The following is a 23,515-nucleotide window of genomic DNA, read 5'->3' as shown; positions in this document are numbered from 1 at the left end:
ATATAGATACTAGCTGAGTACCCAGTGTTGCCCGTTTTTTCCTTCCTAATCCTTGTTGTGGAGGAAAATCAACAGAGGAAGCTTTTGACTTCATATCCCGTCCTCATATATTGTTGTCATATACCAACCCCATATCCCGTCCTCATACCCCGACCTCCTATCCCGACCTCCTATCCAGTCCTCCTATGCCGTCCTCCTATCCCGTCCTCCTATCCCGACCTCCTATCCCGTCTTCCTATCCCTTCCTCCTATCCCGTCCTCCTATCCTGTCCTCCTATCCCGTCCTCCTATCCCGTCCTCCTATTCCGTCCTCCTATCTCGACCTCCTATCCCGTCCTCATATTCCGTCCTCCTATCTCAACCTCCTATCTCGACCTCCTATCTCGACCTCCTATCTCAACCTCCTATCCCGACCTCCTATCCCAACCTCCTATCCCGACAGTCCCGACCATCCCGTCCTCCTATCTCGACCTCCTATCCCAACCTCCTATACCCGTCCTCCTATCCCGTCCTCCTATCCCGTCCTTCTATCTCAACCTCCTATCCCGACCTCCTATCCCGACCTCCTATCCCGACCTCCTATCCCGTCCTCCTATCCTGTCCTCCTATCTCGACTTCCTATCTCAACCTCCTATACCATCCTCATATCCCGTCCTCCTATCTCAACCTCCTATCTCGACCTCCTATCTGGACCTCCTATCTCAACCTCCTATCCCGACCTCCTATCCCAACCTCCTATCCCGACCGTCCCGACCATCCCGTCCTCCTATCTCGACCTCCTATCTCAACCTCCTATCTCAACCTCCCATCCCGACCTCCCATCCCGTCCTCATATCCCAACCCGTAATATATGTACCAGGTATTACAGAAGTTACAGAAGTTATGCGAGAACATACATTTCCCATTGATTTGCATGGGACTTTAAACAAAAACCCCAACCCTCACAAATGGGGGTAGTTAAGGGTTAAATTAACTATCCTATATTTTAAGTGGACATATAAGTAACATGTGACCAAATATTATCGAAATATCTCCAGCTGTTTGGAAGTTATGCAGTAACATATATTTCCCATAGACTTGTATGGAACTTTAACAAAAACCCCAACCCTGGCAAATGGGGGTGAGTAAGGGTTAAATTACCTATCCTATGTTTGTTGATGACATATTAGTAACATGTGTGCCAAGTTTCATGTTAATATCTTTAGCCGTTTGGACGTGATGCTGGAACATACACACACACACACACACACATTGAGTTTTATATACAGTGGGGATCAAAAGTTTGGGCACCCCAGGTAAAAATTTGTATTAATGTGCATAAAGAAGCCAAGGAACGATGGAAAAATCTCCAAAAGGCATCAAATTACAGATTAGACATTCTTATAATATGTCAACAAAAGTTAGATTTTATTTCCATCATTTACACTTTCAAAATAACAGAAAACAAAAAAATGGCATCTGCAAAAGTTTGGGCACCCTGCAGAGTTAATATCTTGTACTGCCCCTTTTGGCAAGTATCACAGCTTGTAAACGCTTTTTGTAGCCAGCCAAGAGTCTTTCAATTCTTGTTTGAGGTATCTTTGCACATTTTTCCTTACAAAAGTCTTCCAGTTCTTTGAGATTTCTGGCTGTCTGCCACGCACAGCTCTTTTAAGGTCTATCCATAGATTTTCAATTATGTTGAAGTCAGGAGATTTGAGGGCCATGGCAAAACCTTCCGTTTATGCCTCTTGATGTAATCCCCCGTGGATTTCGAGGTGTGTTTAGGATCATTATCCATTTGTAGAAGCCATCCTCTCTTTAACTTCAGCTTTTTCACAGATGGCATCAAGTTAGCATCCAAAATTTGCTGAAATTTTATTGAAACCATTTTTCCTTCTTCTCGTGAGATGTTCCCTGTGCCACTGGCTGCAATACAACCCTGAAGCATGATCGATCCACCCCCATGCTTAACAGTTGGAAGAGGTTCTTTTCATTCAATTCTGTTCCCCTTCTTCTCCAAATGTACCTTTGCTCATTACGGTCAAAAAGTTCAATTTTAACCTCATCGGTCCACAGAACTTGTTTCCAAAATGCATCAGACTTGTCTATATGTTCATTTGCAAAGTTCAAACGCTGATTTTTGTGGTGAGGACGTAGAAGAGGTTTTCTTCTGATGATTCGTCCATGAAGACCATATTTGTACAAGTATCTCTTTATAGTGGAATAGTGTACCACAACTCCAGTGTCTGCCAGATATTTCTGGAGGGATTGTGCAGTCAAACATGGGTTTTGAATAGTTTTTCTCACAATCCTGCGAACTGTTCTGTCTGATATTTTTCTTGGTCTTCCAGATCTTACTTTAACTTCCACTGTTCCTGATGACTACCATTTCTTAATTACATTCTGAACAGAGGATATTGACATCTGAAAATGTTTTGCTATCTTCTTACAGTCTTCTCCAGCTTTGTGAGCGTCAACTATTTTCAATTTCAGATTTCTAGACAACTGCTTAGAAGAACCCAAGGTGCTGATTGTTGGGGCAAGGCCAGATGAGTCTGGGCATTTAAAACCTTTGAGATTGACGTCACCTTGTCTTCCCAGATGATGATTGAGAACAATCCATGACACTGGCAGGTCTCAGCTTCGCAAAGGGGGCAGTGCATGCTATAAATTCTGCAGGGTGCCCAAACTTTTGTAGGTGCCATTTTTTTGTTTTCTGTTATTTTGAAAGTGTAAATGATGGAAATAAAATCTAACTTTTGTTGACATATTATAAGAATGTCTAATCTGTAATTTGATGCCTTTTGGAGATTTTTCCATCTTTCCTTGGCTTCTTTATGCACATTAATAACATTTTTTACCTGGGGCGCCCAAACTTTTGATCCCCACTGTATATATTTGATACCTGACATTTCTTTATTTGTACTGTATCTTCTCCACAACTGGAGCCTATGGCCCAGATTTATCAAACTGTGTGAGAGAAAAAGTGGAGGGATTTTTCCACAGCAGCCAATCACAGCTCAGCTTACAAGCTCTGGTAAAGTGAAAGCTGAGCTGTGATTGGTTACTGTGGAAAAATCCCTCAAGATTTCCCTCTCACACAGTTTGATAAATCTGGGTCTATATATCTGCTCTTTGGGGGAGATTTATCAAAACCTGTCCAGAGGAAGAGTTGCCCAGTTGCCCATAGCAACCAATCAGATTTTCATTTTGCAGAGGCCTTGTTAAAAAGGAAAGAAGCGATCTGATTGGTTGCTATGGGCAACTGGGCAACTTTTCCTTTGCACAGGTTTTGATAAATCTCCCCCTTTGAGTCCAAGTTCTTACATTCATCCAAGTCAATCAGATACTCTCAGGAAAGATCCTGAAGGCAGAAAGCAAAAAAAATAAAAATAAAACATTTTAATTAGCCAGCAGCTTGTTACATAAGAAACTGCATAAAAAGAGAAGGCAAAACTAATAGGATCTAAAGAGATAATACATCTCAAGAACCTAAAGCCACCTTAGTTTCTACCTGAAATAGAAAGCATTACATTTGCTAATTCCTTCTGGTTGCCATAGCTATAGTCCCGGCTCCTCCACCTCCCACCACAAACACTGCCTCAGGGGGATGAGGGTCTGCGGTCAGCCACCCTCCTTCTTGCTAACGCACCATTCACATTCACAGAGATCCTCCCTTTTTTTTTTTTCTAGAATGGATGGCTTTGAAAATTGGAAAACAGCTGCCCCGGTACAGAATATGAGGAACAGCGTCAACAGCAGCAAAGACAACAACAACACATGAAGCCTTGCTGCACGTCTACGCTTCCATAAATCCCTGCCTGCTCCAGACCAGCGTCTCCACAGACCACCAGCAGGTAATGGCATACATAACACTTGCTTCATCTCTATACAGCTTATGCCTGGGATCCATAAAATGTGCTACAATATACGTCGCATAATGGGGTTTCTCGTAGAATTTACCCCCACTGAGCTATTGACGTGGTAGATGTGAAGGAGGCTTAATGAATTTAGTCTGCGAGAATTATATATGAATCAATAAAAGGTATTAGGTCATCCTCTGGGGGGTGTTAAAGGGGATCACTACGTAGCGGAGGGAAGGATGTCGGCATGGGTCCTAATATCTTGGGGACTGCACAGTTTATATCCAGTGCAGATATTTCTAGATGTAGAACACTATGCATGAATACATTTTTACCGTCACATGTGGTATATACATTACATGATGTTCTCTATGTCAGTGTTTCCCAACCAGGGTGCCTCCAGCTGTTGCAAAACTACAAGTCCCAGCATGCCCGGACAGCCTTCGGCTGTCCGGGCATGCTGGAACTTGTAGTTTTGCAACAGCTGGAGGCACCCTGGTTGGTAAACAGTGTTCTATGTAACTGTGGCCTCAGATATCTACAAGCCTTGTATCAGTGTTAGTAAATATGGCTTAACTTCCAAGATGTAGACAATGGTCTAACTTTCTATGATAAAATTCAGTTCCTAAGGCCGAGTTTACGCAGAACAGATTTGCCATGATTTGCAGACAGAAAATCAGCAACAGCAACAACAACGGCATGGATTATTAGAAGTCCAAAAGAATTGTATATGATTCAATCGAAGGCTAAAGATCATCCCCTGGGAGGGTCTTAAAGGGGTACTCCCGTGGAAACTTTTTTTTTTAAATCAACTAGTGCCAGAAAGTTAAACAGATTTGTAAATTACTTCTATTAAAAAATCTTAAAGGACAACTGCAGCGGGATTACACTGTTTGATCGCGGGGGGTCCGACCGCTGGGACCTCCCACCATCTTCCTAACGGTGGCGCCACCATAAGCACTCATGGTGAGTGCTAAGGCGCGTAGCGTCGACCCGTCTCCTCCCTGTCCCCTTACAGTTCTATGGGGGAGACGGGGAGGCACGGACGCTGCCTCCCCGCCTCTCCCATAGAGATGTATGGAGGAGGCGTGCCTGCCGCAACGTCATGCTGCAGCTGGCACGCCCCCTGCACAGGACAGCCACGGCTCCGAACAGGAGATCGCCGGGGGCCCCAGCGTTCGGACCCCCCACGATCAAACACTTATCCCCTATCTTGAGGATAGGGGATAAGTGTTTGTATTGCTGCAGATGTCCTTTAATCCTTCCAGTACTTTTTAAGGGCTATATACTACAGAGGAAATGCTTTACTTTTTAGATTTCTCTGATGTCATGACCACAGTGCTCTCTGCTGACCTCTGCTGTCCATTTTAGGAACTGTCCAGAGCAGGAGAAAATCCCCATAGCAAACATATGCTGCTCTGGACAGTTCCTAAAATGGACAGCAGAGGTCAGCAGAGAGCACTGTGGTCGTTACATCAGAGAAATCTAAAAAGTAAAGCATTTCCTCTGTAGTATATAGGCCCTAATAAGTACTGGAAGGATTAAGATTTTTTTATAGAAGTAATTTACAAATCTGTTTAACTTTCTGGCACCAGTTCATTAAAAAAAAAAACGTTTTCCACGGGAGTACCCCTTTAAATGGACTTTTTTCTTTTCCAAGCGAAGGGAAGTTTAACTTATTTCTAGCAAAACTTTTGGGGGTGCACAGTTGTATGTTGCAAAGTTTTATGTTGAACGCTACATCAATTTCTCTCGCTGGTTTGTTGCAGATTTTAAAATCAAAATCCGCAATAAAATCGACATACAACACTATTGCTGCAGATTTTTCAGCAAATTTCCGACAGATGTCCATTTTAAATGAATGTTTGTTTGTTTTTCTTCCTAAGGGCCCAGTTTGGAATGTAATACACTTGCAGCAGCCTCCCATTGTTTTCAATGAGATTTTGCTGCTCGGGGCAGAACTTTCAACACAGATCCAGATTCTGCCAAAAGAAAGAATATATTCATTCTTTCAAATAAATCTGGTGTGATGCAGTTTACAACATGATGGCTGCAGACTGCGAGACACGAGTTACGCATGTGCTTTGGCGTCGCTGTCAGGCTAAGTTTCCACTTGGTTTTTTTCTGGCAGTTTTTGGATATCTACCACTGCAGTTTTTGAGCCAAAGTCAGAAGTGGATCCATAAGGGAGGAGAAGTGTAAGTCCTCCCTTTATATGTCCTATTCCTTTTGAATACACTTCTGGCTTTGGCTCAAAAACTGCAGAGGCAGATCTCCAAAAACTGCAAGAAAAAAAAAACAAGTGGAAACTTAGCCTCATTGCTTTTCTACAGGATTCTATGCAGTTTCAGGCTATATCCTCTAGCGTTGTGACATTGTATCATGGTATATAAAAGCAGACTGCATGCGTCTATGTATATAAAAATACAGGATATCCTCTAGTCCCAGCTGTGACTCTAGAAAACTTCATAGAATCCTGCAGAAGGCAATTGCAGAAACTTCAACATGTATACATAACTCACGTCATCTCACACTAAACTTTATCACAGCAGCAGTGGACCCCCAATTGTTGAATGAGACTTTGAATTTTAGGGCTTATTCCCATGTGAAACAAGCACCAATTCCATTTTGAATGGCAAAGATTCACTATGAAATTATGCAAGGACATTTTTTTTCTAAATTGCCTCTGTGAACAAGGGCCCTAAAAACCCACAGGCAAATCTGTAGCAGCAAATCCGCACCAACACAATGGGGTATAAATTAGTAAGGGGATTACTAATCACTAATGAAATGGGATGTAATCTGCTTTAGATGTAACCTAACATTGGCTTTATGGGTGGAAGAAAGGCCATCAAATTCTTAGGGCAGTGTTTCCCATCCAGGGTGCCTCCAGGTGTTGCAAAACTACAACTCCCAGCATGCTGGGAGTTGTAGTTTTGCAACACCTGGAGGCACCCTGGTTGGGAAACACTGTCTTAGGGTACGTTCAAACGGGCGGATTATATGCGGAATTTCCGCAGTGTATTTGCTGTGGAAAATCCGCAGCGGATTCGGCTATCATTGACTTCAATGGGTTTGAAAGAAATTCTGCATATCTGCCTCTATTTCGGATTTTCTGCTGACCCACTGAAGTCAATGGTAGCAAAATCCACTGCGGATTTTCCGCAACAAATATGCTGCAGGTAATCCGCCCGTGTGAATGTACCCTTAGGGTGCATTCACACCACGTTTTTGCAGTAGAGTTCCTGTATATATGTTTTCAATGTGAAAACCATATGGAACCGTCTTGAAAACCGTATGCATTGACTCTCTATTGAAAACCGTGTGCTAAATTATGCATCCGTTTTGCATCTTGTACGGTTTTGTCCTTTTTTTTTCCCATACCCAAAACCGTACCCCGGTTTTTGCTCTGGGTGAAAAACCGTATTAAGGCTAAGTTTCCGCTTGGTTTTTTTCTGGCAGTTTTTGGAAGACTACCACTGCAGTTTTTGAGCCAAAGTCAGAAGTGGATCCATAAGGGAGGAGAAGTGTAAGTCCTTCCTTTATATGGCCTATTCCTTTTGAATCCACTTCTGACTTTGTCTCAAAAACTGCAGTGGCAGATATCCAAAAACTGCCAGAAAAAAAGTGTAAAATTTGTCTTAACCGTATACTTTCTTTTTTTTTTTTTTTTTACATGGGAGTCAATGGGAACCGTACAGAACTGTTTGTACATATGGTTCCATACAAACAGTTTTTGACTTTGCACAGGATTTTTTTGGGGGGGGAATTTCAATCAAACAAGTGAAACTTTATTCATAATGGAGTGAAAAGTTAAAAACTTATACATTTTTTTCTAAAAAAAGTGGATGCAACCGGACATCATTTTTCAAACCGTATACAGTTTTTAACCATATATGGATTCAAATGTGTACACACGTTTTGATACAGTTTAGTCCGTTTTTGAGGAATCCGATTTTCAGCAAAAACTTGATAGGGGAACTGTATTACAAAAATGTGATGTAAATACACTCTCAGGAATATAGATGGACTTCATTGACTTGCTCTAAGGTCCATCGGGATTCCGTCATTTTAATGGCAAAAACATTGCTGTGTGTAGGGCTATTTTTGCAGTCATGTCTGGTATGATTGCTGAGAATGTCCAGTGGAAATGGTCCTAATGTCAAGTACAAGCATGTTAGAAGTCCTTGAGAGAACTACATGCATCTCATACATAGACGTCCTTCTGTTGTAAAGTAATGGCACAAGTGTACATAGTTAAGAAGTGACATACAGCAGTGGTATGCAACCTGTGACTCCAGCCGTCATAAAAATACAAGTCCCTTCATGCAGACACGTTGGGGGCTGTCATTTCTCACCGGCTGGGGAGCCACAATGTGACGGACACTGCTATGTAGCATTTGGTAACTGTATGATGTTAAACTGATGATATTATTGCTGATGATCCAGCAACATCAGAGCAGCTTCTAGAGTTTATCTGCAGGGTTTTTGTCTTTCATCATCAGTTCCATGTCACCTGCTAGAATTTGGACAGCCCTTACATCCACATGATGTTGACAGTGCAAGAAAGAATAATGTTCAACCGGATAAAATAGTGTTTGATATAATCATATGATCCACTGTAAGGCCCCTTTCACACTATAAAAATTCATCCGTAATGAACGTCCGTCATAAAAATCTTGAAAATCGTCCGTTAAAAAATCCCTAACGGCCGTTAGAAAATCCCATTATAGTCTATGGGATTTTTCTAATAGCCATTTTAACCCGTTATTAATAACGGCTGTTATTTTGTGACGGGCGATAGTAACGGGATTATTTCTTCCGTTCATTCGCCCGTCACAAAATAATGGCCGTTATTAAGATCGGACGATAACAGGTTAAAACGGCTATTAGAAAAATCCCATAGACTATAATGGGATTTTCTAACGGCCGATGAATGGACGATTTTCAAGAGTTTTATGATGGACGTTCATTACGGATGAATTTTTATAGTGTGAAAGGGTCTAAGCAGTTCTGATCAGGATAGTACACCTGCACGGTCTCCTCTGGGGGCTCTGGTTCTGTGCGAATACAATACACAAAAATAAAATGTGATTATCCAAACTTTTGGAAGACTCCCATTTATCCACCATACCTTTCATATAAGATAGGACCAGGGACTGTTGATTGTATTCAGAATATTGGGCAGACTAGATTGGCCGAATGGTTCTTCTTTACTGACACATTCTATGTTTCTATACTATATAGCAGTTAGAGATGAGCGAATTTACAGTAAATTCGATTCGTCTCGAACTTCTCGGCTCGGCAGTTGATGCCTTTTCCTGCATAAATTAGTTCAGCTTTCAGGTGCTCCGGTGGGCTGGAAAAGGTGGATACAGTCCTGGGAGACTCTTTCCTAGGAATGTATCCACCTTTTCCAGCTCACCGGAGCACCTGAAGGCTGAACTAATTTACGCAGGTTAAGCCATCAACTGCCGAGCCGAGAAGTTTGTGACGAATCGAATTTACTGTAAGTTTGCTCATCTCTAATAGCAGTGTTTCCCAACCAGTGTGCCTCCAGCTGTGGCAAAACTACAACTCCCAGCATGCCCGGACAGCCAAAGGCTGTCCGGGCATGCTGGGAATTGTAGTTTTGCCACAGCTGGAGGCACACTGGTTGGGAAACAATGCTATATAGCATAGCGCCTGACCGGTTTAAATCTGCCTGAACCTTTTACATGGAATTTGATATTCCCACTGTGTCTCTGGTAACCTCCCTGACATCATTCAGGAACTCGTCTGTCACTTTATTCTAATGCTTTGTCTGAATGGGTTACTCAGTATTCCCATAATGATGTTATATAAGGGTTTATGATAAAAGAATATTTGCTTTAAATACTGTAATGGTGGATTATTACCTTCCATTTCTTTGTATTTAGTTTGTGTATACATAGTTAACTACACTATTGGTTACAGCGGAAAGGTATACATTGCATGCTTTTTATAATGTGAGTCAATGGAAAACAGATTCTGCTGTATCATATACAGCAGAATCCTTTTTAGCATCTGTTCAATGTATACATTTTTATGTTTGCCAGGAATGTAAAATGTGTGTGTAAAACTTAAAAAAAACATAGTGTGAGCCTAGACTTACTTGCAGTATAGTTTTATAATGAATTTACGTATTTGTATATATTAATTTGTATGTGTGTGTAAATTGAGATTGTGGTTTATGTGCCTTTTTGGTCACAAGTAAGTTCTATTTTTGTAGGTTTTTAAAGAGGTTGTCCAATCTTGTCAACTTCTGTCCATATCTCTTTTTAGCGCATAGAGGTGTTCTAGGTGGTAGAGGACTGCATTAGGATTGGGATCTTATGGGACCCAACCCAAGACGTGTGGGGGTGGGCGGACAGGTGGCTGCTGTGGGCGGGACGCGGGCGGTCAGAGCGGAAATCCTGCACCACTGCGGCAGCCTCAATATAATAAGTCTGACTTAGTGACTCCGAGTTAGCCCCATATTCCGCTGACCGAGCTTACAGTTACCAGCAGCGCAGTAGGGTGAGGCTACTTCTCCTCCCAGTACTGTCTCCTCCCCCCGCCGCGCCTCCGTTTTGTGGAGCCCACGCTCAGCCTGCCCTTGAAGATCGTCTGTACTCCATCTTAGGCGATCCGGAAGACGATCCATCATCTTCTGCCACCGGGCCTGGTAAGTGAGAGCAGGCTCATGCGATGGGTACACACACACACACTGCCACCAATGTTACTCATAATTCACACACACAGTCCTGTGTATAGCAGGACTCTGCACTAGTGCAACTGCAAGCACACTGCTATACGCATGGGGGGGGGGGGGGGGTATGTGCAGACTGCAGAGCATTCTCCCTAGTATCTTCTTCAGACCCTAGGGTGCAATGCTCTGTAATCTGCACATACCCCCCATGTGTATAGCAGTGTGTGTGTGGTGTACATTCCTATACTGGTGGGGGTATGTGCAGAGCATTGCACCCTAGTCTGTACATTCCAATATTAGCTGGAGCAGGCAGGATTGGACACAAATGTTGTGGGAGTGGGCAGGAGTGGAGCAAACACCCTGCGGGAGTGGGCGAGTTTGGTCAAAATATCATCAGGAGTGGGCGAGAGCAGGATTGAAAAAACAGTCCCGTGCAGGGCTCTTCTAGGTGGGTCCTGTAAATCAGGCAGGATAACTAAATGCAAAAGGGACTTCCCACTATGTTCAACGTGATGTAACACCAAGGGCCGCTTCCAGTCATCCATGTATTATATAGACAGCTATTTATCTGCATTGCCACCATGTAATGCTACATCTTTCCTGAAAAGCCATTGCATAATCATCCCCTGGCTGTTTTATGGAGTTCTGGGGCCATATCTGCACTGTTCAGATGGCTTTCAGATTAAATGGGCTGTCTGTGATGAGATAACACTTCTAATAATGTCCCTAGTGATACACGTACAGTAATGGCCGTAAATGTTGGCACCCCTGACATTTTTCAAGAAAATTAAGTATTTCTCACAGAAAAGGATTGCAGTAACACGTTTTGCTAGACACATGTTTATTCCCTTTCTGTGAATTGGAACTAAACCAAAAAAGGAGGAAAAAAGCAAATTGGACATAATGTCACAGCAAACACCAAAAATGGGCTGCAAAAATTATTGGCACCCTTTCCAAATTGTGGGAAAATAAGAGTTTCAAGCATGTGATGCTCCTTTAAACTCACCTGGGGCAAGTAACAGGTGTGGGCAATATAAAAATCACATCACACCTGAAAGCCGATAAAAAGGACAGAAGTTCACTTAGTCTTTGCATTGTGTGTCTGTGTGTGCCACACTAAGCATGGACAACAGAAAGAGGAGAAGAGAACTGTCTGAGGACTTGAGAACCAACAATCTTAAGGTTACAAGTCCATCTACAGAGATCTAGATTTGCCTTTATCCACTGTGTCACGTTATCAAGAAGTTTGCAACCCATGGCACTGTAGCTAATCTCCCTGGGCATGGATGGAAGAGAAAAATTGATGAAAGGTGTCAACGCAGGATAGTCCGGATGGTAGATAAGCAGCCCCAAACAAGTTCCAAAGATATTCAAGCTGTCCTGCAGGCTCAGGGAGCATCAGTGTCAGCGCGAACTATCCATCGACATTTAAATGAAATGAAACGCTATGGCAGGAGACCCAGGAGGACCCCAAGGCTGACACAGAGACATAAAAAATCAAGACTACATTTTGCCAAAATTAACTTGAGCAAGCCAAAATCCTTCTGGGAAAACGTCTTTTGGGCAGAGGAGACCAAAATAGAGCTTTTTGGTAAAGCACATCATTCTACTGTTTACCGAAAATAGAATAAGGCCTTCAAAGAAAATAACACAGTACCTACAGTGAAATATGGTGGAGGTTCAATGATGTTTTGGGGATGTTTTGCTGCCTCTGGCACTGGGTGCCTTGAATGTGTGCAAAGAATCATGAAATCTGAGGATTACCAACGGATTTTGGGTCGCACTGTACAGCCCAGTGTCAGAAAACTGGGTTTGCGTTCGAGATCTTGGGTCTTCCAGCAGGACAATGACCCCAAACATATGTCAAAAAGCTCCCAGAAATGGATGGTAACAAAGCGCTGGAGAGTTCTGAAGTGGCCAACACTGAGTCCAGATCTAAATCCCATTGAACACCTGTGGAGAGATCTTAAAATTGCTGTTGGGAATAGGCGCCCTTCCAATAGGAGAGACCTGGAGCAGTTTGCAAAAAAAGAGTGGTCCAACATTCCGGCTGAGAGGTGTAAGAAGCTTATTGATGGTTATAGGAAGCAACTGATTTCATGTATTTTTTCCAAAGGGTGTGAAACCAAATATTAAGTTAAGGGTGCCAATAATTTTGTCCAGCCCATTTTTGGAGTTTGGTGTGACATTATGCCCAATTTGCTTGGTTTTTGGTTTAGTTCCAATACACACAAAGGGAATAAACATGTGTGTAGCAAAATAGCAAAACATGTGTTACTGCAATCCTTTTCTTTGAGAAATACTTTTCTTGAAAGATTTCAGGGGTGCCAACATTTACGGCCATAACTGTATATCAGGAGGGCTCCATGTTAGAGCCCTGAGTGCTAAGATCTACAGAGCAAGAACAAGGATATAGTTACATCATTTGTAAGGTTGAAAAAAGACCAAGTGTTCTTCAAGTTCAACCTTAAACCTTACTGTGTTGATCCAGAGGAAGAAAAAAAACCCTATGAGGCTGATGCTATTTGCCCCATGAGAGAAAAAATTTCTTCCCGACTCCAATATGGCATCAGAATAAATCCCTGGATCAGCATTCAGGATGCTATGGAGTCCTGAGATTGGGCCACAGCATTGGTTATTGTCACGATGCCGGCTGGCAGGTAGTGGATCCTCTGTGCCGGAGAGGGATTGGCGTGGACCGTGCTAGTGGATCGGTTCTAAGTCACTACTGGTTTTCACCAGAGCCCGCCGCAAAGCGGGATGGTCTTGCTGCGGCGGTAGTGACCAGGTCGTATCCACTAGCAACGGCTCACCTCTCTGGCTGCTGAAGATAGGCGCGGTACAAGGGAGTAGACAGAAGCAAGGTCGGACGTAGCAGAAGGTCGGGGCAGGCAGCAAGGATCGTAGTCAGGGGCAACGGCAGGAGGTCTGGAACACAGGCTAGGAACACACAAGGAAACGCTTTCACTGGCACAATGGCAACAAGATCCGGCAAGGGAGTGCAGGGGAAGTGAGGTGATATAGGGAAGTGCACAGGTGAACACACTAATTGGAATCACTGCGCCAATCAGCGGCGCAGTGGCCCTTTAAATCGCAAAGACCCGGCGCGCGCGCGCCCTAGGGAGCGGGGCCGCGCGCGCCGGGACAGGACCGAGGGAGAGCGAGTCAGGTACGGGAGCCGGGGTGCGCATCGCGAACGGGCGCTACCCGCATCGCGAATCGCATCCCGGCTGGAAGCGGAATCGCAGCGCCCCGGGTCAGTGGAACTGACCGGAGCGCTGCAGTGGGGAGAGTGTAGCGAGCGCTCCGGGGAGGAGCAGGGACCCGGAGCGCTCGGCGTAACAGTACCCCCCCCCTTGGGTCTCCCCCTCTTCTTAGAGGCTGAGAACCTGAGGAGCAGACTTTTGTCTAGGATGTTGTCCTCAGGTTCCCAGGATCTCTCTTCTGGACCACAACCCTCCCAATCCACTAAAAAAAAGGTTTTCCCTCTGACCTTTTTAGAAGCTAGGATCTCTTTGACGGAGAAGATGTCCGAGGAGCCGGAAACAGGAGTGGGAGGAACAGATTTGGGAGAGAAACGGTTAATGATGAGTGGTTTAAGAAGAGAAACGTGAAAGGCATTAGGGATACGAAGAGAAGGAGGAAGAAGAAGTTTGTAAGAGACAGGATTAATCTGACACAAAATTTTGAAAGGACCAAGATAGCGTGGTCCCAACTTGTAGCTAGGGACACGGAAGCGGACATATTTAGCGGAGAGCCATACCTTGTCTCCAGGGGAAAAAATGGGAGGAGCTCTTCTTTTCTTATCCGCGAACTTCTTCATGCGTGATGAAGCCTGTAAGAGAGAATTTTGGGTCTCTCTCCATATGATGGAAAGGTCACGAGAAATTTCATCCACAGCGGGCAGACCAGAGGGCAAGGGGGTAGGTAGGGAGGGGGGGAAGAGGGTGACGGCCGTACACCACGAAAAATGGGGATTTGGAGGAAGATTCAGAGACTCTGAAGTTATACGAGAATTCGGCCCATGGCAGGAGATCTGCCCAGTCATCCTGGCGGGAGGAAACGAAATGTCGTAAATAATCACCCAAGACCTGGTTAATTCTTTCTACTTGTCCATTGGATTGGGGATGATATGCAGAAGAAAAATTTAATTTAATCTTGAGTTGTTTACAAAGAGCCCTCCAGAATTTAGACACGAATTGGACGCCTCTATCCGAGACGATCTGCGTAGGCAACCCGTGAAGACGAAAAATGTGTACAAAAAATTGTTTAGCCAACTGAGGCGCTGAAGGAAGACCAGGAAGAGGGATGAAATGTGCCATTTTGGAGAATCGATCAACGACCACCCAAATAACAGTGTTGCCACGGGAAGAGGGTAAATCAGTAATAAAATCCATACCAATCAGAGACCAAGGCTGTTCGGGGACAGGCAGGGGATGAAGAAAGCCAGCGGGCTTCTGGCGAGGAGTCTTATCCCGGGCACAGATAGTGCAGGCTCGCACAAAGTCCACAACATCCGTCTCCAGAGTCGGCCACCAATAGAAGCGGGAGATGAGTTGCACAGATTTCTTGATGCCCACATGACCTGCGAGATGGGAGGAGTGACCCCATTTGAGGATTCCGAGGCGTTGGCGTGGAGAAACAAAGGTCTTTCCTGGAGGAGTTTGCCTGATGGAGGCTGGAGAAGTGGAGATCAGGCAGTCAGGAGGAATGATGTGTTGCGGAGAGAGTTCAACTTCTGAGGCATCCGAGGAACGAGAGAGAGCATCGGCCCTAATGTTCTTATCGGCAGGCCGAAAGTGAATTTCAAAATTAAATCGGGCAAAGAACAGAGACCACCGGGCCTGGCGAGGATTCAGCCGTTGGGCAGACTGGAGGTAGGAGAGGTTCTTGTGATCGGTGTAAATAATAACTGGAAATCTTGATCCCTCCAGCAGATGCCTCCATTCCTCAAGTGCTAATTTGATGGCTAGAAGCTCTCGATCCCCGATGGAGTAGTTCCTCTCCGCCGGAGAGAAGGTCCTAGAAAAAAAACCACAAGTGACAGCATGCCCGGAAGAATTTTTTTGTAGAAGAACAGCTCCAGCTCCCACTGAGGAGGCATCAACCTCCAATAGGAAGGGTTTGGAAGGGTCAGGTCTGGAGAGCACGGGAGCCGAAGAAAAGGCAGACTTGAGTCGTTTAAAGGCGTCTTCCGCTTGAGGAGGCCAAGACTTGGGATCGGCATTTTTTTTTGTTAAAGCCACGATAGGAGCCACAACGGTAGAAAAATGTGGAATAAATTGCCTGTAATAATTGGCGAACCGCAAAAAACGTTGGATAGCACGGAGTCCGGAGGGGCGTGGCCAATCTAAGACGGCAGAGAGTTTGTCTGGATCCATTTGTAGTCCCTGGCCAGAAACCAAGTATCCTAGAAAAGGAAGAGATTGGCATTCAAACAGACATTTCTCAATTTTGGCATAGAGTTGATTGTCACGAAGTCTCTGAAGAACCATACGGACATGCTGGCGGTGTTCTTCTAGATTGGCAGAAAAAATTAGGATATCGTCCAGATATACAACAACACAGGAGTATAAAAGATCACGAAAAATTTCATTAACAAAGTCTTGGAAGACAGCAGGGGCGTTGCACAGGCCAAAGGGCATGACCAGATACTCAAAGTGTCCATCTCTGGTGTTAAATGCCGATTTCCACTCATCCCCCTCTCTGATGCGGATGAGGTTATAGGCACCTCTTAAGTCCAGTTTAGTAAAGATGTGGGCACCTTGGAGGCGATCAAAGAGTTCAGAGATGAGGGGTAGGGGGTAGCGGTTCTTAACCGTGATTTTATTAAGACCGCGGTAGTCAATGCAAGGACGTAGGGAGCCATCTTTTTTGGACACAAAGAAAAATCCGGCTCCGGCAGGAGAGGAGGATTTACGGATAAAGCCCTTTTTTAAATTTTCCTGGACGTATTCGGACATGGCAAGAGTCTCTGGGGCAGAGAGAGGATAAATTCTGCCCCGGGGTGGAGTAGTGCCCGGGAGGAGGTCGATAGGACAATCATAAGGCCTGTGAGGAGGTAGAGTCTCAGCTTGTTTTTTGCAGAAAACATCCGCAAAGTCCATATAGGCCTTAGGGAGACCGGTTACTGGAGGAACCACAGAGTCACGGCAAGGGTTACTGGGAACCGGTTTTAAACAGTCCTTGGAACAAGAGGGCCCCCAACTCTTGATCTCCCCAGTGGACCAATCCAGGGTTGGGGAATGAAGTTGAAGCCAGGGAAGTCCAAGGAGAATTTCAGAAGTGCAATTGGGGAGGACCAAAAGTTCAATCCTCTCGTGATGAGATCCGATGCTCATTAGAAGGGGCTCCGTGCGGAAACGTATGGTACAGTCCAATCTTTCATTGTTTACACAATTGATGTAAAGGGGTCTGGCGAGACTGGTCACTGGAATGTTGAACCTGTTGACGAGAGAGGCCAAAATAAAATTTCCTGCAGATCCAGAGTCCAAGAAGGCCATGGTAGAGAAGGAGAAGGCAGAGGCAGACATCCGCACAGGCACAGTAAGACGTGGAGAAGCAGAGTAGACATCAAGGACTGTCTCACCTTTGTGCGGAGTCAGCGTACGTCTTTCCAGGCGGGGAGGACGGATAGGACAATCCCTCAGGAAGTGTTCGGTACTAGCACAGTACAGGCAGAGGTTCTCCATGCGGCGTCGTGTCCTCTCTTGAGGTGTCAGGCGAGACCGGTCGACCTGCATAGCCTCCACGGCGGGAGGCACAGAAACGGATTGCAGAGGACCAGAGGAGAGAGGAGCCGAGGAGAAGAAACGCCTCGTGCGAACAGAGTCCATATCCTGGCGGAGCTCCTGACGCCTTTCGGAAAAACGCATGTCAATGCGAGTAGCAAGGTGAATGAGTTCATGTAGATTAGCAGGGATTTCTCGTGCGGCCAGAACATCTTTAATGTTGCTGGATAGGCCTTTTTTAAAGGTCGCGCAGAGGGCCTCATTATTCCAGGATAATTCTGAAGCAAGAGTACGGAATTGTACGGCATACTCGCCAACGGAAGAATTACCCTGGACCAGGTTCAACAGGGCAGTCTCAGCAGAAGAGGCTCGGGCAGGTTCCTCAAAGACACTTCGGATTTCCGAGAAGAAGGAGTGTACAGCGGCAGTGACGGGGTCATTGCGGTCCCAGAGCGGTGTGGCCCAAGACAGGGCTTTTCCAGACAGAAGGCTGACTACGAAAGCCACCTTAGACCTTTCAGTGGGAAACTGGTCCGACATCATCTCCAGATGCAGGGAACATTGGGAAAGAAAGCCACGGCAAAACTTAGAGTCCCCATCAAATTTATCCGGCAAGGATAGGCGTAGACCAGGAGCGGCCACTCGCTGCGGAGGAGGTGCAGGAGCTGGCGGAGGAGATGACTGCTGAAGCTGTGGTAGTAACTGCTGTAGCATAACGGTCAGTTGAGACAGCTGTTGGCCTTGTTGCGCTATCTGTTGTGACTGCTGGGCGACCACCGTGGTGAGGTCAGCGACAACTGGCAGAGGAACTTCAGCGGGATCCATGGCCGGATCTACTGTCACGATGCCGGCTGGCAGGTAGTGGATCCTCTGTGCCGGAGAGGGATTGGCGTGGACCGTGCTAGTGGATCGGTTCTAAGTCACTACTGGTTTTCACCAGAGCCCGCCGCAAAGCGGGATGGTCTTGCTGCGGCGGTAGTGACCAGGTCGTATCCACTAGCAACGGCTCACCTCTCTGGCTGCTGAAGATAGGCGCGGTACAAGGGAGTAGACAGAAGCAAGGTCGGACGTAGCAGAAGGTCGGGGCAGGCAGCAAGGATCGTAGTCAGGGGCAACGGCAGGAGGTCTGGAACACAGGCTAGGAACACACAAGGAAACGCTTTCACTGGCACAATGGCAACAAGATCCGGCAAGGGAGTGCAGGGGAAGTGAGGTGATATAGGGAAGTGCACAGGTGAACACACTAATTGGAATCACTGCGCCAATCAGCGGCGCAGTGGCCCTTTAAATCGCAAAGACCCGGCGCGCGCGCGCCCTAGGGAGCGGGGCCGCGCGCGCCGGGACAGGACCGAGGGAGAGCGAGTCAGGTACGGGAGCCGGGGTGCGCATCGCGAACGGGCGCTACCCGCATCGCGAATCGCATCCCGGCTGGAAGCGGAATCGCAGCGCCCCGGGTCAGTGGAACTGACCGGAGCGCTGCAGTGGGGAGAGTGTAGCGAGCGCTCCGGGGAGGAGCAGGGACCCGGAGCGCTCGGCGTAACAGTTATAAATGTATGATTAGTGGGACCTTCTCCCATCACGACAATGGGGGTTAAAAGTCCCTCATCTGAATTCAGTGACACTCGTATGTGCCCTATTGCTACATTCAATATCAATGAAACTAACAAAGATAGAAACTAACAAAGTGCTATACCTTCCAATCTCCATCAGCCCCATCGACCGTGAATAAAACAGTAATGGCCATGTGTGACCTCCACTCCATTCAGAATGAGGACTTGGAACCCTTGTTCTCATGATCAGTGGGCCCCCCCAGCTATCATACATTCACATCCTGTGGATAGGTGATAAATCCTGTTGTGGTCTAACCCCTTAAAGGTAATGTTGGACTCTCAACTCTACTTGAAAGTGATGATGATGGACCATTACAATTCTAATAGCTTGAATGAAGCCATTAGGACTATACTGTATGTTTTAGGATAAAACTGCATGCATCATATGTCTTGGGAGGAGTAAATCCGGGAGAGTCACAGTTAGTGAAGGATCTGGGTGTACTTGTAGATCATAGACTACAGAATAGCATGCAATATCAGGCAGTCACATGTAAGGCCAGCAGGATATTGTTATGTATCAAAAGAGGCATGGACTAGAGGGACAGGGACATAATACTATCCATCTATAAAGCATTGGTACGGCCTCACCTGGAATATGCTGTTCAGTTTGGGCACCAGTTCATGAAAGGGACATTGTGGAACTGGAAAGGTACAGAGACGCACGACTAAACTAATATGGGGCATGGAACATCTTAACTATAAGAAAAGATAAAAATAATTTAATTTAGTCTTGATAAGAGATGTTTAAAGAGGGATATAATTGTGGTGAGCCACTGTGGTGAATGGCGGGACCACGGGTGTTGTGGTGTGAGTGGTGGGATCGGATGTTATTAACCCCCTGGGTCAGATGGCATTAACCCCTATGTGTTTGTGACACCAGTGTGGTTTTCGGGTTCCGAAACACCACACACCCGGATTCTTCGCTATCCCATGGGCTAGTAGTGAATAAAGAGTCCACAACCAGTTATGGTTAAATGGAGGCTTTACTGAGTAGAAGACAGGTGTAATTATCTTCACAGCTAAGGCCAGAATTCCCAGAGAGGTGGCCAGGACCCAGAGGACCTTGCAGCGAGCTGGACCAATACTTGTAATAAACTTGACTTTGACTTGTAACTAGACTTGACTTGACTATGTGCAGGACTTGACTAGTTTCAGTGACAGCAGACATAGACTTGTAGACTTGAGCTGTGTGGCCTTCCAGATGCTGAACACTTGTCCTGAGATCTCTGGTAACTGAGCTCAGTAAGGTAGCTGGTGGTAAGTGCTAAGAGAGCTAATTGCAATGGCCGCCCCTTTATATAGTGGGGGGCTGGACTAAAGCCGCTTGGTCAAGCTGTGGGTCATAGGTTAAACTGGTGCTCTCTGGTAGTACCTGTGACAACAGATCATGTGACTGCATAACATAACATGTGACAGAATTACTCACAGGTCCTGGAGACCTCCCACAGGTCCTTTATACTATCTATACATAGAGATACTGTCTATGCATTAAAGTGACATACACACCAAATAAAACCAACAGGGAGACAACAGGGGGAGACCCTGAAAGGGAGCCCCCAGGTCACTGAGGGACTCAACCTGACAGGGCCTACAGGTAGTACAGGACCGTGTACCTGTACTGGGACATCACATAATCAACTTATTTAAGTATATAAATGGCACATACAAATATTTTGAGGTAAAACCTCCTCAAAAAACAAGTGGACACTTCTTCTGTCTGGAAAAAAGAAGATTTGGACTGCAGGGGCGACAATCCTTCTTTACATTAGAACTGTGAATATATGGAACAGTCTACCTTAGGAACTGGTAAAAGAAGGAACAGGGTTAGATATATTCCTAGAACAAAATAACATTAATGAATATGCAGAAATATAGAATCACATCCCCTTCATTCACCCATACCCCTTCCCGTCACCTCCTTGGACATATGTCTTTTTTCTACCATACTATCTATGTAACTATGCAATGTATAATATTTTAAGATATTCTCTTAAATGTATGACATTTGTATTCAGTCCTCTGTCACTGTTTCAATTTTTTACTGTAATTTTTTACATTACCACTTTCACGTTTATCTTACAAAGAAAGCATTTTCTCATGATCCGTGCTCGCTTCCTATTCCCTATTGTTATGCTGCTCATTTTCACGATGGAACTATGACTGTGTTATTAAAGATACTAACAATAACTGCAATTCATGCTACTGAATTGTTGGATTTAGCTGTGGAATATTGAGCAACTTACCAAGAACCTTCTGAATAGGTTTATTCTCAGATACTTGTGTCAGATCCTAGGAAACTGTGCATTTCTCAATGATTACCTTCTGTATGACTAAGAATAGATTATTAGATTGACTCCTTTCATTATGTCCTATGCCTATAAACTTAGACTCTAGTTATCCTGGTAATATATCTATCTAATGGTAGCAAACACGTAAAATATGCATTTATCCAAAATTATTATCAGAATTTTAACTTGTGTTACAAACCTAGAAAACTATCCCTATTACATGTTATTTTCTGAGTACTAAATATCAAGTATTGCTATAGCAGGCACCATGATAACACTTTCCACCTGCCATAGGTTGCATAGTGAAATTCTGCTGATTGGCAACCACCAGTGTACCATGTGTCCTGGTTCTTACCAGCGTCGGTCAACATTCCCTGTGCCATGTGTCTTCTGTATTTCCTGGTCTTCTTGCTCTGGTGTGTCTCTTGCTGCAGTTTTCGCTCTGTCCACTAAGGGCTGCACACAAACACTGGTTTATAGAGCCAGCGTGGACTCCCTAATGGATCCTCCTCCAATCGCAGACAGGCACTGTATATAAAAATCCTGTGTTCTTGATTCCTGCCTACATACTCAGTTTTGCCTTTGCCTCATCCCTTGGACTCTGACCCGCATCTCCTCTGTATGAACATGGACTGTCTACCAAGATTCCTGTCTGCTTGCAGCTTGTTCCAGACAGCCTTCACCTGTAGCCATCTTGACTAGCTGTTGTCACAGTACCTGCTCTGCTAATAAACACCTGTTCAGTTCTGTTGCGTCTGACACTATCTACATCTAGCTACAGGTGTTACAGATAGCAATCCATGAATATTAGTAGGCTATATAGGTTGTTATGTAGATTGCAGTAATCTAAGTGTATGGCCCGTTATAAACTGTAATTGTTGAATTTTATTATATATTTAGACAAAATATTACAGACAACAAATATTCATGTTCAAAATCTATGTATATAAGCCAGCAAACATCTCTTTGGAGGACCTGTCCTGCCCTGCATTACACAGACATTGAATGGGCACTGTGTAGTACTAAATTTCACCTGGGGTGGTGCTGCAGGAAAATTAAACACGTACTGCAGATCTCTGGGAACCCTAACAGAGGGACATGTTCTTATCAGTTTATTGACAAGAAGCCCTTCTAAAAAGTATAATAAATATATAATACATGCACATACATAATCCCACCTCTCTCTTCTGAACAGAGTGCAAACACACACACACACACACACACACACACACACACATATATATATATATATATATATATATATTTTTTTTTTTTTTTTTTTTTATTGTAAATGTAGCTTGTCTAAATTGACTTCAAATTCCTTGCACGGTAAGGTGAATTTTTTGAAGATAATTACAGAGCACGCTCCCTTACACACAAAAAACATTTAGAAGCCATTCCCGCTTCTTTTCTTCTCTTCTGACTAAAGATGATTCTCTAGAACAATCCATGCCAGTCATAAATTAGACTAAATTGTATTTGTTGAAACAGGTGAATGACTGTGTTTTCTAATTAGAACTCAATGATCAGGAGAATATTTTTATTATACACTCCTCAACATTAAAATTGCAAACATCTTGATTTATTTAGTATTGAGTATGAACACCACACACAGAAAAACATGCACTTACACACCTTGGCACTCTATCACTATGGTTATTAATGGTTGTCTGAGGAATGTTAAAGGCTGAATGCACATGGACTTCCAAATAATCAAGATCCACTGCTGGCAATTCCCTGCTGAAGTTACCGACCAATGGCGTCCCAGATGTGCTCGATGGGAGACAAGTCCGGGGATTGCAGCACATTTAGGTCACACTGCTCACAGTAGCACAAGTAGCATACAGGCTGGTGTTATTATGTTGGTCCCACAACTAAAGCAATGTAATGCTGAGCTTGACCGCATCCTTTGTGCACATTTTTTTTTTTTGTGTGACACATTTACACTTTTTCTTGCACTTTGGGTTATGGAGAGTACTTGCCTCGGCTCCAAAAAAAAAAAAAAAAAGAGGGGTCCAGCTACCGTACATTATGCAACACCACACCATAGTCCTGGTAGTAGGACTGATAAAATGTTCCCTCGTAGAAACTTCTTCATGGCGTTGTCTATGTGGTCTCTAGACCTTCATTGCCATCTTGCCTTGCACCATGATAGCCCTTGAAAGCGGTGGGTACAGGAACCCTCATAGCTGAACCGCTGGCTCGTAACCCAATGTTGTGCGCAAATAAGGGGACTCACGTGTCCCATTCACACCACTCAAGTTCTTGAAATGCAAAGTAAAAATAGTCAGTATAACACAGTAATGTGAATATTTGCGCAATAAAAGACAAT

At 44.7% G+C, this 23,515-nt stretch overlaps 1 protein-coding gene and 1 long non-coding RNA gene across 4 annotated transcripts in view; one reads left to right on the top strand and one right to left on the bottom strand.

Annotated features, from left to right (window-relative positions):
* The window catches only part of LOC130310971 (uncharacterized), a 28,899-nt gene extending 25,956 nt beyond the window's left edge, over positions 1-2,943 (bottom strand). Inside the window, exon 1 of the long non-coding RNA XR_008859433.1 lies at positions 2,888-2,943. This is a non-coding gene — a long non-coding RNA (uncharacterized LOC130310971). The remainder of the gene's footprint in view (positions 1-2,887) is intronic.
* Positions 2,944-3,238: 295 nt separating this feature from the next.
* Positions 3,239-23,515, top strand: part of NIM1K (NIM1 serine/threonine protein kinase) — a 107,855-nt gene continuing 87,578 nt past the window's right edge. For all 3 annotated transcript variants that reach the window (XM_056540634.1, XM_056540610.1, XM_056540627.1), the window contains exon 1: positions 3,239-3,839. The gene's annotated coding sequence lies outside the window, so the exon portion shown is untranslated. The remainder of the gene's footprint in view (positions 3,840-23,515) is intronic.

This window comes from Hyla sarda, chromosome 1 (genome assembly GCF_029499605.1).
Source record: "Hyla sarda isolate aHylSar1 chromosome 1, aHylSar1.hap1, whole genome shotgun sequence".
Lineage (NCBI taxonomy): Eukaryota > Metazoa > Chordata > Amphibia > Anura > Hylidae > Hyla > Hyla sarda.
Note: the sequence above shows the minus strand (reverse complement) of the source record. Positions and strands in the feature narration are given on the sequence as shown.